This window comes from Nicotiana tabacum, chromosome 24 (assembly GCF_000715075.1).
Source record: "Nicotiana tabacum cultivar K326 chromosome 24, ASM71507v2, whole genome shotgun sequence".
Classification (NCBI taxonomy): domain Eukaryota; kingdom Viridiplantae; phylum Streptophyta; class Magnoliopsida; order Solanales; family Solanaceae; genus Nicotiana; species Nicotiana tabacum.
The window spans coordinates 30,324,692-30,341,609 of NC_134103.1; the positions used below are offsets into that span (position 1 = coordinate 30,324,692).

A 16,918-nucleotide genomic window follows, 5' to 3' on the forward strand; every position below is an offset into this window, starting at 1 on the left:
ACACACACAATCACTTAACATTGTACGGGTACCTGGCATCAATGCCCCTCACCAAAGCACGTGTATATATCAATGTACCTGCTCTCACTGTTGGTATGTCAGACTCCAGAGGGACGGGTCCTGCCCAAGCGCTAATATAAAGCCTATAAAGTCTATTGCGGCGTGCAACCCGATCCACAATAATAAATAAGCCAATAAGGTATGCTGCAACGTGCAACTCGATCCACAATAACACTCACAACTCAGCTCTCCGGTCTACCTCAGTCATCAATCTCTTAAGTCTCTAGGGCTCACAAATCTCGTACCGCTCAGCCCAAACAATGATAACATGTGATGTAACAGTGAATAATAACAGAGACTGAGAAATGATATGCAAATGAAGAATTATGACTGAGTATATAATTACAGTTAAAACAGATATCTCAAAACATCATAAATAACCTCAGTAGGTCTCAATCAAATAAGCATATAGCCTAAACATGATTTCTAACATGAATCACAACTCAATTACTCTAACATGTAGGAATTAAATGGATAAAACAAGACTTGATATCAACACAGTGTAAGAATCTACTTGGATTATGATTATCACGGTGCACGCTCACACGCCCTTCACCTAGCATGTGCGTCACCCCAACACAATCCAAATAACACGAATTTGAGGGATATATACCCTCAATCCAAGTTTAGAAGTGTTACTTACCTCAACGCATGCAACTCACTACTTCAACAAACCCTTGCCTCGCGAATCGGCCTTTGAACGACTCGAATCTAGTCACAAACAACTTAATATAATCAATACAAGCTATAGGAATCGATTCCATCCGATAAAGCTAAGATCTTTAACCAAAATCAAAAGTCAACCCGGGGCACGCATCTCGGAACTTGACAAAATTCACAAAATTCGAACACCCGTTCAATTACGAGTCCAACCATACCAAAATCATCCAATTCCGACTTCAAATCAAACTTCAACCCTCCATTTTTCATTTTTGAAAAGTTTCCACAAAATTCCTCATTTTTTTCACTTTAATTCTCTCATTAGATGCTAAACACGAAGATGGAATCATGAAATACTAATATATCCGAGTCAAAAATACTTGCCCGGATCCAAGGTGTGAAAACCCCCTCTAAAATCGCCCAATACTGAGCTCTACAACTCAAAATATGAAATAATAACTCTAACCCTCGTTTTTTGTTTTTAAATCTGTTATTATAACTGCCCGATCGATCTTTTTGTATAATTGTGCCCCGTTTCCCCTTTTTATGCTTCACGCATATGTAATTTAGGTTTTATGATTTACGGGATCGATTAGTTTCGTACCGGAAAAGTTTCAGATTGATTTAGACTCTTTGATTCTTGGCTTAGAGGCCTAGGTTGTTTATGTTAACCAATGGTTAAATTTTGTGAAAATGACCCAGGATTGGTGTTTTGATGGCTCTGATAGCTTCATATCGTGATTTTGGACTTTGGCATATGCCCGAAATCGAATTCAAAAGTCCATAGGTTATTTTGTATTGTTTTGCCGAAAATTGGCAATTTGAGATTTAGAAGTTTGACCGTAGGTTTACTTTTGGCTATCGGGTTGGGAATTTGAGGCTGTCAGGGTTCGCAAATGCGATCCCTAATTCGCAATTGCGAGGATTCGCAAATGCGAACCCTGTGTCGCAAATGCGTCATCTACAGCTAGACATAAGCGCTGGAAAGTCAGGATTTAGTCTCATTTCTCACATTTTTAGAACCCTAGACTCGGTAGGAGGCGATTTTGAAAGGGGCTTTTCATCTAAAACATTGGGTAAGTGATTCTAATCAATTTTCAACTATATTTTATTAATATATCTTAGATTTAACATCAAATTCATGTGAATCAAAGTAAAAATTTATGAAAATTATGTCTAAGTTTTGGAAAATGAGAATTGAGCTTTGAGAGTTGATTTGGACTCGGATTTGAAAACTAATCACATATATGGACTCGTGGGGTTATGGATAGTCAGAATCTACCCTTGGACCCGGGTTTTGACCGGGCGGGGTTGATTTTTGTTGACTTTTTTGGGAATGTTTTAAAGATCAAAGCTTTATCTATTGTAATTGTTTTCCCTTGCATTGGTTTATGATATTAAGTCACTTTTGGTCAAATTTGAGCCGTGGGGAGGCGGATTCTAGGAGAAAAGCTATTTTCGAGGGTTGAGTTGGCCTAGTTGAGTTAAGTATCTTGCCTAACTTTGTGGGGGAGGGGAACTACCCCTTAGGAATTGGTTTGTTTGTGTTAATTGTGATATGTGAAAGCTGTGTACGCAAGGTGATGAGTGGGTATACAGGCTATATTTGGTATTTGACCGGTTTAGGCTATTTAGACTCTTTTCATGGCTTTAATTGAATTGTCATGACATGCTATATCTTTCGTTGTTAATATAGCCTTGCATTTGTTAGTCTACCCTTACATGTATTAGTCTACCCTTACATGCTTTATTTGACATTGTTAACACTTATTTCACCTCTTACTTGCTAATGTGCTCTTATATGCTTTAGTTGAAATTATTGGCTTTCTTATTGTCTTGTTGTTTCTTTAATTGTTGAATTACTTACTTGAAGTTGTTATTTCATGAAATATCTTCTTGTTGAGTTATTGGTGTTGAAGTTGTAAAAGCAATTATCACATTGAGGCAAAGTTGTTAATTATGGAGATATCGTTCTTGTTGAGCTATTCACTTTTATTTTGTTATTGTTGAGATTCTTGTACACATTGTGATTGAGCCATGGACTATTTATTGTGAAACACTGATATTGTTGATTCTTTTAGCAAGTTGTGGCATATGGGCACTTGTGGTGCGAGTGGTGATTATGTTGTGGTATTGATACGCATGCGGTGGTATAACGCTTGGGGTTGATACGCATCCGGTGAGATAAGGTGGTCTTGATACGCGTGTTGCTAATAGGGGAACTATTTAAAGCCAAGCGGTGTGATAAGGTGGGTTAAAACGCGGGTAGCTATTTTGAAAAAAATAATTTGCAAAATTAAATGTAAGGCTCCCGCGGTGATATAAGGAAAAATTGTTATTGAAATTATGAAATGTGAATGCGAGGCGGTACCTCGGTTGTGATTCTTGTTGTTTACTTCATATTGAAAAGAGTTATTGGTTGAACTGTTCTAGTTGCTTTTATTCTTCCTTGTATTACCCGTTTTGTCCGTATTTGATTATTTTAGGTTCTCATTAATTGCTTCCTTCTTGTTGTCTTTCTACTTATAATTTTGTCATTAGTTACGCTATCAAACTGCTTTGTTATCATTCGTACCTCCGTTTTTCATTACTTCGCGTTATTATATTCTTGTTCTGTTTATTATACCCTAGTAGGTGTCTTGGTCTGGCCTCGTCACTATTCTACCGAGGTTAGGTTTGATACTTACTGGGCACCATTGTGTTGTACCCATACTACGCTTCTGCACATCCTTTTTGTGCAGATTCAGGGGCTGCCCATGTTGGACATTAGTTATTGTCTTATTAGCTGTCTTCTAGAGACTTCAAGGTATACCGCTCGGCGTCCGTAAACCTCGAAGTCACCTTCCATTATCTTTCCATTTTGTTGTTCTCTTATTCAGACAGTGTTATAGTAGACATTCTAGGTTATTTTGTAGAGCTTATGACCCAGTTCCACCGATTTTGGGAAATATGTTGTTGAGATCCTATTTTAGAAGTTTATATGAGTTTAACTGTTTTACTTTAGTATCTCTTTTTAATCATTTATGTTAAGTTATTATTAAATATTAGGCTTACCTAGTCTTAGAGTTTAGGTGCCATCACGACATCCTAAGGGGGAAAATTGGGGTCGGGAAAAGTTAGTATCAAGCTCTAGGTTCATAGGTGTTACGAGTCATAAGCAGGTTTAGTAGAGTCTTGCGTATCGGTACGGAGACGTCTGTACTTATCTTCGAGAGGCTACAAAACTGTTAAAAAATTTCCACTTCTTTCATTCCTGTCATCGTGTGAACTGGTTGACATCAAAATCTGAATCCTTGACTTTCTATTCTCTCACAGATGGTGAGGACACGCACTGCTGGATCCGACGATCAGACACCCGCGCCCTTTGCTAGAGTCGCGAGAGGCCGGTGCCGGGGAAGAGGCCGAGGAGGGGCACGTGGTGCATCTAGAGAACTTGCCCGAGTTGCGACTGAGGAGCCACCGGTAGCTACAATTGGGGGGCAGGCACCCGAGGCGCCTGTTGTCACCCCTACACTTCAGGAGACCTTAGCATATTATTTTAGCATGTTCGGTAGTCCAGCTCATGCGAGGTTGATTCCACTTGCACCAGCCACATCTAAGGCTGGGAAAGAGCTCAGACTCCCGCGGTCTGTACTCCGGAGCAGCGGGTCCATATTGATCAGGCCCTAGAGGTTATGCCAGCACAGCCTGTTATTCCGGTTCAGACCAAGGTTAAGGCAGTGGCATCTGAGGAGGAGCATCTTAGACTTTGGAGATTCATGAAATATCATCCTCCTACTTATAGTGGCCTAGCTTCAGAGGATGTGCAGGGTTTTCTAGAGAAGAGCCACCGTATTGTGGAGATGAGCGGAGTTGCTTTTACTACACTCTAGTTGTCAGGAACAACGTATCAGTAATGGCGGGCTTATGAGGAGGGTAGCCCAGTCGATGCAGTTGCACTCACATGGACTCAGTTTTTGGAGATGTTTTTGAGAGAGTTTGTTCCCCAGACCCTTCGGAATGCATGGCGCGCAGAGTTTGAGCAGTTGTGCTAGGGTATTATGACAGTATCAGAGTATGCTATCAGATTCAGCGAGTTGTCCATACATGCACCTACCTTGGTTTCTACAGTTAGAGAGCGGGTCCGCCTCAATTATGGTATTAGGTTCACCATGGCTCGAGAGTTGGAGACAGATACTCCGTACCAGCAGGTGGTAAAGATCGTGTGGAGGTTGGAGGGTATGCGAGGCCGAGAGAGTGAGGACAGGGAGGCCAAGAGGCCTCGAGATTCTGGAGGATATAGTGGTGCCCGCGCCCCAACTGCAGCCCGTCATGATAGAGGCAATGTGAGCCGCCAAGTTCATTCAGCACTTCCACCTTCTAGTAGTACTCCGGCTATTCTGAGATCTCAGGTTGCACATTTTGCTCAGCCACTATCTAGTGTACCTTCTGCACTGGGTGCGTTCAGCGGTCAGACAGACTAGTCAACCAGACTAGGGTCAGTTTAAGCAGTCATGCCAACCAAGAGCTTATTTTGAGTGTGGATACACCAGACATATGGTGAGGGATTGCCCCATACTTAGTAGGGGTGCACCTCCACACACTACTCAGGCTCCTCGGATTCCACCTGGTCCACAGACTTCACAGGCCATAGTTGTTAGTCCAGTTGCCGCTCCACTTACACAGACAATTAGGGGTGGAGGTCAGACAGGTAGAGGTTTCCCTAGAAGGGGAGGATAGGCCAGATTCTATGCTTTTTCGGGCAGGACAGAGGCTGTCGCATCAGACGCAGTTATCACATGTATGGTTCTGGTTTATCATAGGGATGCATCAGTCTTATTTGATCTGGGATCTACTTATTCATATGTGTCATTTTACTTTGCTCCGTACTTGGATATATCTCGTGATTCTTTGAATTTTCCTGTTTATGTGTCCATGCCTGTGGGAGATTCTATTGTTGTAGACCGTGTGTATCGGTTGTGTTTAGTTGTCATTGGTGGTTTTGAGACCAGAATTGATCTATTGCTACTCAGTATGGTGGATTTTGATGTGATATTTGGCATGGACTGGTTGTCGCCTTATCATGCTATTCTGGATTGCCACATCAAGACCGTGGCACTGGCTATGCCAGGTTTGCTGCGATTAGAGTGCAGGGGTACATTAGATTAAGTCCCTAGCAGGTTCTGTCCTTTCTAAAGTCTCAGCAGATAGTTGAGAAGGGGTGTTATGCTTATCTAGCCTTAGTGATACATGTTAGTGATGATACTCATTTTATTGAGTCAGTTCCGGTAGTGAGAGACTTTCCAGATGTATTTCTAGCAGATCTTTCGGGAATGCCGCCCGATAGAGATTGATTTTGGTATTGACTTGTTACCGGGCACTCATCCCATTTCTATTTCACCCTACCGTATGGCACCAGCGGAGTTGAAAGAGTTAAAGGAGTAGCTGCAAGAGTTGCTTGATAAGGGTTTCATTCAGCCTAGTGTTTCGCCGTGGGGGTGCTCCAGTTATGTTTGTGAATAAGAAGGATGGTTCTATGCACATGTGTATTGATTATCGGCAGTTGAACAAGATTATAGTGAAGAAGTTGAAGATTCGGGATCCAGATATTTCGAAGACTGGCTTCAGGACTCGATATGGTCACTATAAGTTTCTAGTGATGTCATTTGAGCTGACCAATGCCCCAGCAGCATTTGTCACCTGATGAACAGTGTATTCCAGCCATATCTTGACTCATTTGTCATTGTGTTTATTGACAACATCTTGGTGTATTCCCGCAGTCGGGAGGATTATGAGCAGCATTTGAGGATCGTGCTCCAGACCTTGAGAGAGAAGAAGTTATATGCAAAATTCTCAAAGTGTGAATTCTGGTTTGACTCGATGGCGTTTTTGGGTCATATGGTGTCGAGTGAGGGGATCAAGGTAGATCTGAAGAAGATTGAGGCAGCTCAGAGTTGGCCCAGACCGTCTTCAGCTACTGAGATTAAAAGTTTTCTTGGATTGCCCAGATATTACCGTTGTTTCGTAGAGAGTTTCTCATCCATTGTTGCACCTATGACTAGAATGACCCAGAAGGGTGCTCCGTTCAGATGGTTCGAGGAATGTGAGATGAGATTTCAAAAACTCAAGACTTCTTTAACTACAGCCTGGTGTTAGGGTTGCCTACAGGTTCGGGGTCTTACATTATGTATTATGATGCGTTATGTGTTAGTATTGGCTCAGTGTTGATGCAAGACGGTAGGGTGATTGCCTACGCGTCTCGGCAACTGAAGGTTCATGAAAAGAATTACCCGGTGCACGACTTGGAATTAGCAATCATTGTTCATGCATTGAAGATTTGGAGGCATTATCTGTACGGTGTCCCATGCGAGGTCTATATCGACCACCAGAGTCTCCAGCATCTGTTCAAACAGAAAGATCTTAACTTGCGGCAGCGGAGATGGCTAGAGTTGCTTAAAGACTATGAAATCACTATTCTGTATCATCCCGAAAAGGCCAGTGTGGTGGCCAATGCCTTGAGTCGAAAGGCGGAGAGTATGGGTAGTTTGGCATATCTACCAGCAGTAGAGAGGTCACTAGCCATGGATGTTCAGGCCTTGGCCAATAAGTTTGTCAGATTGGATGTTTTGGAGCCCGATCGAGTTCTTGCTTGCGTGGTATCTCGGTCTTCTTTATATGATCACATCAGAGAGAATCACTATGACGATCCCTATTTGCAGCTGGACATAAGGGCTCGAAAGTCGGGATTTAGTCTCATTTCTCACATTTTAGAACCCTAGACTCGGTAGGAGGCAATTTGGAGAGGGAATTTTCATCTAAAAATATTGGGTAAGTGATTCTAATCAATTTCCAACTATATCTCATTAATATATCTTAAATTTAACATCAAATTCATGTGAATCAAAAGTGAAAATTTGTGAAAATATTGCCTAAGTTTTGGAAAATGAGAATTTGAGTTTTGAGAGTCGATTTGGACTCGGATTTGAAAACTAATCACATATATGGACTCGTGGGTTTGGTAGTCGAAATCTACCCTTGGACTCGGGTTTTGACCGGGCGGGCGCACGTTTGACTTTTGTTGACATTTTGGGGAATTTTGTAAAGATCAAAGCTTTATCTATTGTAATTATTTTTCCTTGCATTGGTTGATGATATTAAGTCATTTTTGGTTAGATTTGAGCCGTGTGGAGGCAGATTTTAGGAGAAAAGCTATTTTCGAAGGTTGAGTTGGCCTAGTTGAGTTAAGTATCTTACCTAACTTTGTGTGGGGGAACAACCCCTTAGAAATTGGTTTGTTTGTGCTAATTGTGATATGTGAAAGCTGTGTACGCAAGGTGATGAGTGGGTATACAGGCTATATTTGGTATTTGACCGGTTTAGGCTATTTAGACTCTTTTCATGGCTTTAATTGAATTGTCATGACATGCTATATCTTTCGTTGTTAATATAGCCTTGCATTTGTTAGTCTACCCTTATATGTTTTATTTGACATTGTTAACACTTGTTTCACCTCTTACTTACTAATTTGCTCTTATATGCTTTAGTTGAAGTTATCGCCTTGCTTATTGTCTTGTTGCTTCTTTATTGTTGAATTACTTACTTGAAGTTGTTATTTCATGGAATATCTTCTTGTTGAGTTATTGGTGTTGAAGTTGTAAAAGCAATTATCACATTGAGGCGAAATTGTTAATTATGGAGATATCACTCTTGTTGAGCTATTCACTTTTATTTTGTTATTGTTGAGATTCTTTTACACATTGTGATTGAGCCATGGACTATTTATTGTGAAAACACTGATATTGTTGATTCTTTTAGTAAGTTGTGGCATATGGGCACTTGTGGTGCGAGTTGTGATTATGTTGTGATATTGATAGGCATGCGGTGATATAAGGCTTGGGGTTGATATGCATATTGCTAGTAGGGGAACTACTTGAAGTCACACGGTGTAATAAGGTGGGCTAAAACGCGGGTAGCTATTTCAGAAAAAATAATTTTCAAAATTAAATGTAAGGCCCCCGTGGTTATATAAGGAAATATTGTTATTGAAATTGTGAAATATGAATACGAGGCGGTACCTTGGTTGTGATTCTTTTCAATATATACTCATATTGAAAAGAGTTATTGGTTGAACTATTCTTGTTACTTTTATTCTTCCTTGTATTACTCGTTTTGCCTGTATTTGATTATTTGAGGTTCTCATTAATTGCTTCCTTCTTGTTGTCTTTCTGCTCACAATTCTGTCATTAGTTACGTTATTAAACTACTTTGTTATCATTCGATCCTCCGTTTTTCATTACTTCTCGTTATTATATTCTTGTTCTATTTATTATGTCCTAGTAGGTGTCTTGGCTTGGCCTCGTCACTATTGTACTAAGGTTAGGATTGATACTTATTGGGGTCTTTTTTGTGTAGATCCAGGTACGTCTGCCCGTGCTGGACGTTAGTGATTGTCTTATTAGCTGCTTTCTAGAGACTTCAAGTTATACCGCTCGACATTCGCAGGCCTCGGAGTTACCTTCCATTATCTTTCCATTTTGTTGTTCTCTTATTCAGACAATGTTGTAGTTGACATTCTAGATATTTTGTAGAGTTTAGGACTTAGTTCCACCAGTTTTAGGAAATATGTTGTTGAGGTCCTATTTTAGAAGTTTATATGAGTTTAACTGCTTTACTTTAGTATCTCTGTTTAATCATTTCTGTTAAATTATTATTACATGTTGGGCTTACATAGTCTTAGAGTCTAGGTGCAATCACGACATCCTAAGGAGAGAAATTGAGGTCGTGACAGCTGCCTAGCTATTCCTCTTCGCGAACGTGGAAGCTCACTCACGTTCATGAAGCATAAAGCACACCAGCTGCCAAAACCTCATACGCGAACGCAACGCCCAGGTCGCGAACGCGATGCTCCACTATGCTAAAGCCTACGTGGACGCTTCACCTATCCGCGAACGCGAAGGCTTAAGGCCTGGCGCCCAAGCCGACCTCCCTCTTCTATGCAAACGCGGCCCCACTCTCGCGATCGTGATGCATAGACCCCCTAAACCTTCGTGAACGCGTCGCCTTCTTCGCGAACGCGAAGAACAAAAAACCCCTGCCACAGAATAACATTTAGCGAACGCGATCCCCATGTCGTGATCGCGATGAAGAGTGTACCGGATATCATATCAGCAGTCCAACAAGTCCAAAACGAAGCCGAATTTGATCTGAATCACATCCGAGGCCCTCGAGACCCCATCCAATCATACCAACAGGTCATAAAACATGAATACGAACTTAGTCAAAGACTCAAATCACATCAAACAATATATAGATCACGAATCGCACCCCAATTCAAGCCTAACGAAACTAATGAATTCCAACTTCTAAAACCAATGTTGAAACCTATCAAACCAACTCTGATTGACCATAAATTTTGCACACGAGTCATAATTGACACAACGAACTTGTTTTAACTCTTGGAACCAAAATCTGAACTCGGTATCAACAAAGTCAACTCTCGATCAAACCTACCAACCTTCCAAAACTTTAACTTTCCAACTTTCGTCAATTCAAGTCAAAACGACCTACAGACCTTCAAATCAATATTCAGACATACTCCTAAGTCCAAAATTACCATACGAAACTATCAGAACCATCAAAACTCCATTTCGGAGCCGTCTGCACAAAAATCAACTCCGGTCAACTCTTTCAACTTAAGCTTTCAACCTTGGAATTAAGTGTCAAATTCACTCTGAATCCTGTCCGAACCCAAAACCAACCACCTCGGCAAGTCACATAATCATAAATGTACATAGAAGAAGCGATAAACGGGAGAATGGGACTGCAATACATAAAACAACCGGTCGGATCGTTACAAATTACATTGTTTTTTTCTTTCTTTTTATTTATAATTTATCTTACAAAATATAATACGGAGTACTAATATTTTTATTGGTAAGAAAATTCAAGTTACTAAGATGTTAACCACTTATTTACAATGTGTTACCATGGATCTTAATGTAAAAAATATTATTTACCAATATGAAGATTTGAGTAACTTAATTCAAAGTTCTAAAATATTTCTTTTGTTAAAAAATAAACACTTTTCTTTTTACATTTAGAAGGAGTTTGTATAAACTTTAGTATTGTCTAAGCAAAAATAAAATAGAAAATCCATAATAAAAAAATATTTTTGGGACCTCAAAATTTAGGGGGCCTAAAGCAAAGGCTTTACTGGCCTTCCCTTAAGCCACCCTGAATAAGCCCTTTCCTCTCCAGTTGAGCCTGAGATCACTTTACATTTGACATATTTAAGTGTGTTATTGCAGTTGCTCGGATATGAAGCATCTAACTTATTCTATCATTTGATCCTGTATCTTGCGGTTAGTGATGAAGTCAGTAGGTTATTAAAATGGTTTAGTAGCTGAAAACAGTGTACAATCTATTATAAGAATACTAATAGGGGTAGCTCGGGCTTTGCCCGGGCCCAACGTGAACAATGTTTGCTTTTTTGTTATACATTGTGTTTGACATTTAGTAAATAGTTGGAGCAGAGCTATGGTCAGACGTTTTTGAGGTTCAATGAAAACATGGATGCATGCAGAAAAGGATCTACATGTATTTACAAGAATATACAAAGAGAGTTTGCGAAGTAATTTGACACAAAATGTGAAAGATTACAACTACTGTAGGCTATCAAAAAGCATTCAAGCCATCTTTGTTGCACTTTAAAATCTGATGAAGTATCTGTATGAAGAACAAATTGAGAGTTAATATAACAGAGTAGTTGAAAATATGCAATTTGCACTAAGAGCCGTAAAGAGGTTGAACATACATTTTATTTTCAATTGTTCCAAATGAAGAGGCACTATGAGTGCTTCTTTCTTTACTGAGAAAATATTTAATTTGCCCAGAAAAGTTCAACCGTTTTTAACTTTTTAGACATTGTTTTCATTTTCCACCCAACAAAACTTTTATTATATGTGAGCTTACTGTTTGCACTTGAGGTTGTGTAGTAAGCCCAAACAGAATCTCGTTTGCCTAACTAACTCAGTTGAAAGCTAGTAAGTTTCAATTTCTAACCTTCATTGTTTCTGCAGAGGCCTTGGTGATTGTATGTTGGGTTTGTTGGTTGGCGTTGCATCTTTTATTGATGGGTTGTTATCTGCATCTACAGAAGTGATGGATCATATATTTCTCTTAATTCCCTCGCCAATGGTCGTTGATGTTGAAGATTCTGGCAAGTAGAAGACAGTCTATTTTTTGGGTGTAGGTTAACATGACAAATGTATCAGATGCTTTATCTAGTGTTCTGAGTAGTGATTTCTGTAAATGAATTTTGAACAGTTTGTCCAACAGGTGTTGTCTGATATGCTCAACATGTAACAGTTGTTTCTGCGGCAAAAAGTTTAGACTACACTGAATAAGTAAAGTGAAGATTTTTAATTTATTTTTTGTGAGCTAAAATAATGTTATGGTTGTTAGTATGTACACCTTCACGATGGTAGTTTCATGTATTTGATCTGCTATCAGCGAAAGCATTCTTTCAACAATTTGTCTGACTCTACTGTTGCTACTGTTGCCACTGTTACTCTCCTGTTTGGGAGGTCAACTTCAAATTTACATCTGCGATATTGTATTTGGGCATGTTAATTTAAATAAAATATGGTAAACGATAAAGTTTTTGTTATCAGATGTGTGTAGTGATAGTATATCAATGCTAAAACTTGTTGTTACCTTGGAATCAACATTGTAGTGATAGTAGCTTGTAGTTGATACAGACTAAGTCAACTACCAATGTTTGCATGATCAAGTTTATCTATCAAGTGGCTTCCTTGTTGTCGGCTACTCCAACATTAGTACACCGCAACTGTATACATCACTTTTTATAGTATATATTCAAGATAAAGCAAATGTTGGAGCGCTTTAACCAAATGAACGAATCATCTGTGTGGATGAAACCTGTCAACATTAAGAGGAAATTACAACTTTAGGCAATAATCATTATCAGAATTAGTTAGCCTTTCGAAGCATGAGCTTCCTTCACAGGAACTTCTGTATAAGAAGATTCAGTTTTTTTTCCAAAAAACATTGACACAACTAAAAGGATTTTCTACGTTGCAGAGAAGGGGTCTTCACTAAAGGTTGTGCACATTGGTAATGCATGTGTTTAGGCACCTAAAACTGCTCCAGAAGCAACTGTGACATGATCTCTTATTATTCAAGATAGAAGTGCATAAACTGTTGAACCGACTGATTTGTTATAGTCAATGCTTTACGACGTTGAGTGATTTTTTATTGAAAGTATGCAGTAATATTTATAGGAAAAGGAACTTCAGAAGTAGATATGATGTTGCCTTTTTTCTCATTTTTTTGGACGAAGAATGTTATCTCTCTTTCTCAAGTTCATAACACTCAAATCTTCACATCTAGAATGTTAATTGGTAGTTGTATAGCTCTGCATATTCTCCATGTTACATGAATTACTCAATATGTATAATCATGAATAGCAACTATTAATAGGTCAAGGATGGATTGTGCAGAAAATACTTGATTAAGAATTGGTTTAAGCCTTCCGGCACTTCATACTAAAATCCACCATAAGTAATTACTACTACTTACAGAACCATCATAAGCATACATACTACCCTGAACACATGAAATTAAATAAGAGGGGTAAAATATACAGATATAAAGAAAAGTAGAGAAACATCAATGAATAAAGTCACAAACACAAACGTGCAACAGGATTGAGACAGAGATAAAATATGGGAAGAACTCATAACCAAATAAAACACGAAGAGGACCTATCGAACTAAAGTAACCAAAAACAAACAGCTAACAAGAAAACATAGAGTATGCATGAGGGGAAATAAATCTACTGAAATGAGCAGTAAGTATACTAAATGAAGAACCTAAATACAGTAAAGTCAGATAATTCCTTACAACAGCCAAAATACAGTAAATGCAGAACCTAGATGAACGTGAAAGTGTTTTTGCCTACAGTAAAACTGGAGAAATATGGAAGAAGAATTTCTTAGTAAAGTACCCAGTAAATTTATGCAGGGGCCTTTAGTACATAGTCGATGAATCATTAATCAACAACATTTTCAAAACTAATCGTATATGTGATTATGCTACATGTGCTGGCCCACGGATGTATATATCCAAAGGAATAAAGGAGAATTCTTAGCATTAGAAGCAACCTATATGTGACCCTTAAACCTGTTAAAAAAAGAACTTTTTGTGCTTTTGATGCAGCATTCATATTTAGCTTCTGCAATCTGGAGCTTAGCCTTCATTTTATCCAAGTTCAAAAGAAACTAGCGAACGATAATAAAAGACTTTCAAGTGATAGTTATAGTTGAGACAAATCTCCTACTTTCAACGTGAAACATATTTATCAGAAATCAATAGTGCTGAAATCCCAGTTTTCCAGTGCCAGACGAAGCAAAAACCACTATCTGTACTCCTCAGCTTAATTTCTCTACTCCAAACGTTAAACCCACGGAACAACAAAAAAAACTTAACCAATTCTTAATAACAAAAATTCACTCAAAACAGTTTACACGCAAATTATATAAACCAATTATTAATAACAAAATCAAACACATCGGAGAACCAAAAAGGATGAAATCGATATGATACGGACCGAACTCTGCTGAAACCTATTAAAGCCAAATAACCAAATCAACATAACAGAAAACTTGAAGAAGCAGAACAAATTACAGAGACCACACGCAAGAACCTTAAAATCTATCACTGCTCTGTGCACCGTTTACCCAAAATCAAAATTACCCAAAGTCAAAATTATCATATTATTCTTCGCCCAAGCGAAGCAAGAGATTAAATCCAAAAACAATAATAGAAATCGAATAGAAAATCTGATTCATTGAAGAATTTTTCTCAAACACATATAGGGCCCATATTCTCAGGGAAATACACAAAAGTTGGGGTAGAGGAAGCGAAAATCCAGGTAAAACACAACTACTTGATAACTGTTTCGGCGAAGCACATAAACTGAGCCGCAAGAGAGAAGTTAGGAAGAGATTAAGGGAAATAGAAGAGGAATTCGGTGGCTTTGGGCTTCACAGTTCATACAGCGGCAGCTGTACCTTTGCTAAAACGTGGCAGAGATTGGAAAATCAGATATAGCACGTGTCCAGAAAGTCAAAAATGCTATTTCCAAAATACCCTTACTACCCCAAGCTCCTCTCCTTAGCCGCTTCTATAATAGTAGTAAAATATACCTTTTCAACTTTAAGAGGAACACCCTAATTAACAAACACAAATTGCTCCTCCACTGTATATGACCCTTCAATTTTGTTACTCAAATATCTCTCCGAGCAATTCTACACTTCTTTTGTTAATATCACCATCTCTTAACATTGGTGTTATTATAAAGTGCAACATAGGATAATCTAGGCCACCAAGTATATCTTTCACAAATAAAACTGAAGCATCAACGTACGTCGTGTAAAAATTATAATGAGACCGTAGGTCATACGTGAAAAACAAGAAGAATAACAAAACTTAGGATGCTTATCTCCGGGACAAAAGGTAGTACAAACTTTATACAGGAATTCTAATCATTTCTACAAGTGCAATCACTTAATATCATACACATTATGAACTACATCCATTCCATGTTACGGACACTGTTGGTGTAATATGAAATAAATGAGCCAACACTATATTATCTTACTAACTTATCCAAACACTGGGCAGTTCCAGCTATTATGATGAGTAGGAAAGGAATTACAGGTAATATAGTTTGATTTCACATCAACAAAATAATTGGAACCTGGAAAATAAATGTATTGTTTATCCGGAAAATCGGATAAAGTTAAATTTGAGTATGATTCTAAAGATATGTGATATAATTTGATACAAACCGTATAGAGAAATAGTAATATCTATGTTCTTGACTATGAGAATGAGAATAGTGAGCAAGAAGAATGAATAAGATAAAACAAAACGAGCACAAGGGTATATCTTTCAATATGAGAAGTGATCTTTGTTACAGTGTGTGAGACTGCCTTATGCTTACAAGGATTCCCCCTTTTATAGTAGAGGGATCCTACTTTATTCACAATAAAAAAATATATAGTGGAGAACCCATGATGAATTGTCTATTCCTCGATTCCCTCCAAGATTCTCTCCCTTAGTGCGGTTGTAACGGTTCTTGTCTGTGAGCTCGATATTGGCTCAAACTCGTTATTGGGTCGAGCCCTCGGCTTTGGCTTGAGTTAGACTTTCGGGGTGGGTGTAGCGCATTTCCGACCACCCTCACGTTGCCTTGCAGATCGATTTGGGCATGGGCTCGATAATAGTATCGAGTTGAATCCCCGATCAGTCTTTGGAACTTGAGGCTCGTTTGTACTGTCTTCGGGACTCATCCCAAAATCCCACTCCGGTTGCTTACCATTCGGACTCGATCGAACGTAGGAAGGCCAAAATTTATTTCGACCGTATACAGATAGTCCCCTCGTTTCTTAGGAAGGATGTAGTGAGAATCGATATGCTTTTCGACGGTTCGATCGGGTTATAAGCTGACGTTTTCACAGGGCTCGATCATGACGTATGTGATAGTTGTCCCATCGATTTAGTCTTTCAAGGTATTTAATGCATGTCAGACGGTGGTCGGCCACCGCTGATACTGAACCGCCATGATGTAAGCCTATAAATAACCCCTCAATCTAACATTTACCACTTTTACGTCTTCACTCTTCCAAATTTTCTTACCCTCTCTCTCTATTTCGCTGCTTGCAAAGCTATCTACACCAGCATTTGGTATCATCAACTTTTCATCTTCCTTTGCCTTTCTTTCTCTCATATCAATGGCCAAAACTTCGAAAACTATACCTCAGAAGGAGAAAGCTTCTTCTTCACGGCGGTCCGACGACAAGACGCTGGTGGAGCCGCTTACCTATGAGTATGTTCCCGGCCCGTGTATTCTGAAGATCGATTTAAGGTTGAGAATCCTTCATCTATTCCGGGTCGATGTGAGCATGTGTCGATGTACATGTACTCGATAACAGAGGGTCATCTCGAGGCTGTGAGGAAAGACTGCAACTGGGGTTCCGAGGTTGTGTTGCAAATTCCCTCTCCCGAAGAGAGTGTCATCACTCATGTGGAGGGATTTTTAAATATTTACACTTATCCCTTCACGTTGGGTCCCGTCGATCCGGTGATCATTGATTTTTGCAAAAGATATCAGGTCACCCTTGGTCAAATTCAT

At 39.1% G+C, this 16,918-nt stretch overlaps 1 long non-coding RNA gene across 1 annotated transcript; it reads right to left on the reverse strand.

The window, feature by feature from the left end:
* Positions 1-11,272: 11,272 nt before the first annotated feature.
* LOC107762400 (uncharacterized) lies at positions 11,273-14,769 on the reverse strand. The gene is made up of 4 exons (XR_001642781.2): positions 12,415-14,769; positions 12,172-12,303; positions 11,761-12,072; positions 11,273-11,424 (listed from the first exon to the last, which is right to left on the reverse strand). It is a non-coding gene; the product is annotated as an uncharacterized LOC107762400 (long non-coding RNA).
* Between the last annotated feature and the right edge of the window lie 2,149 nt (positions 14,770-16,918).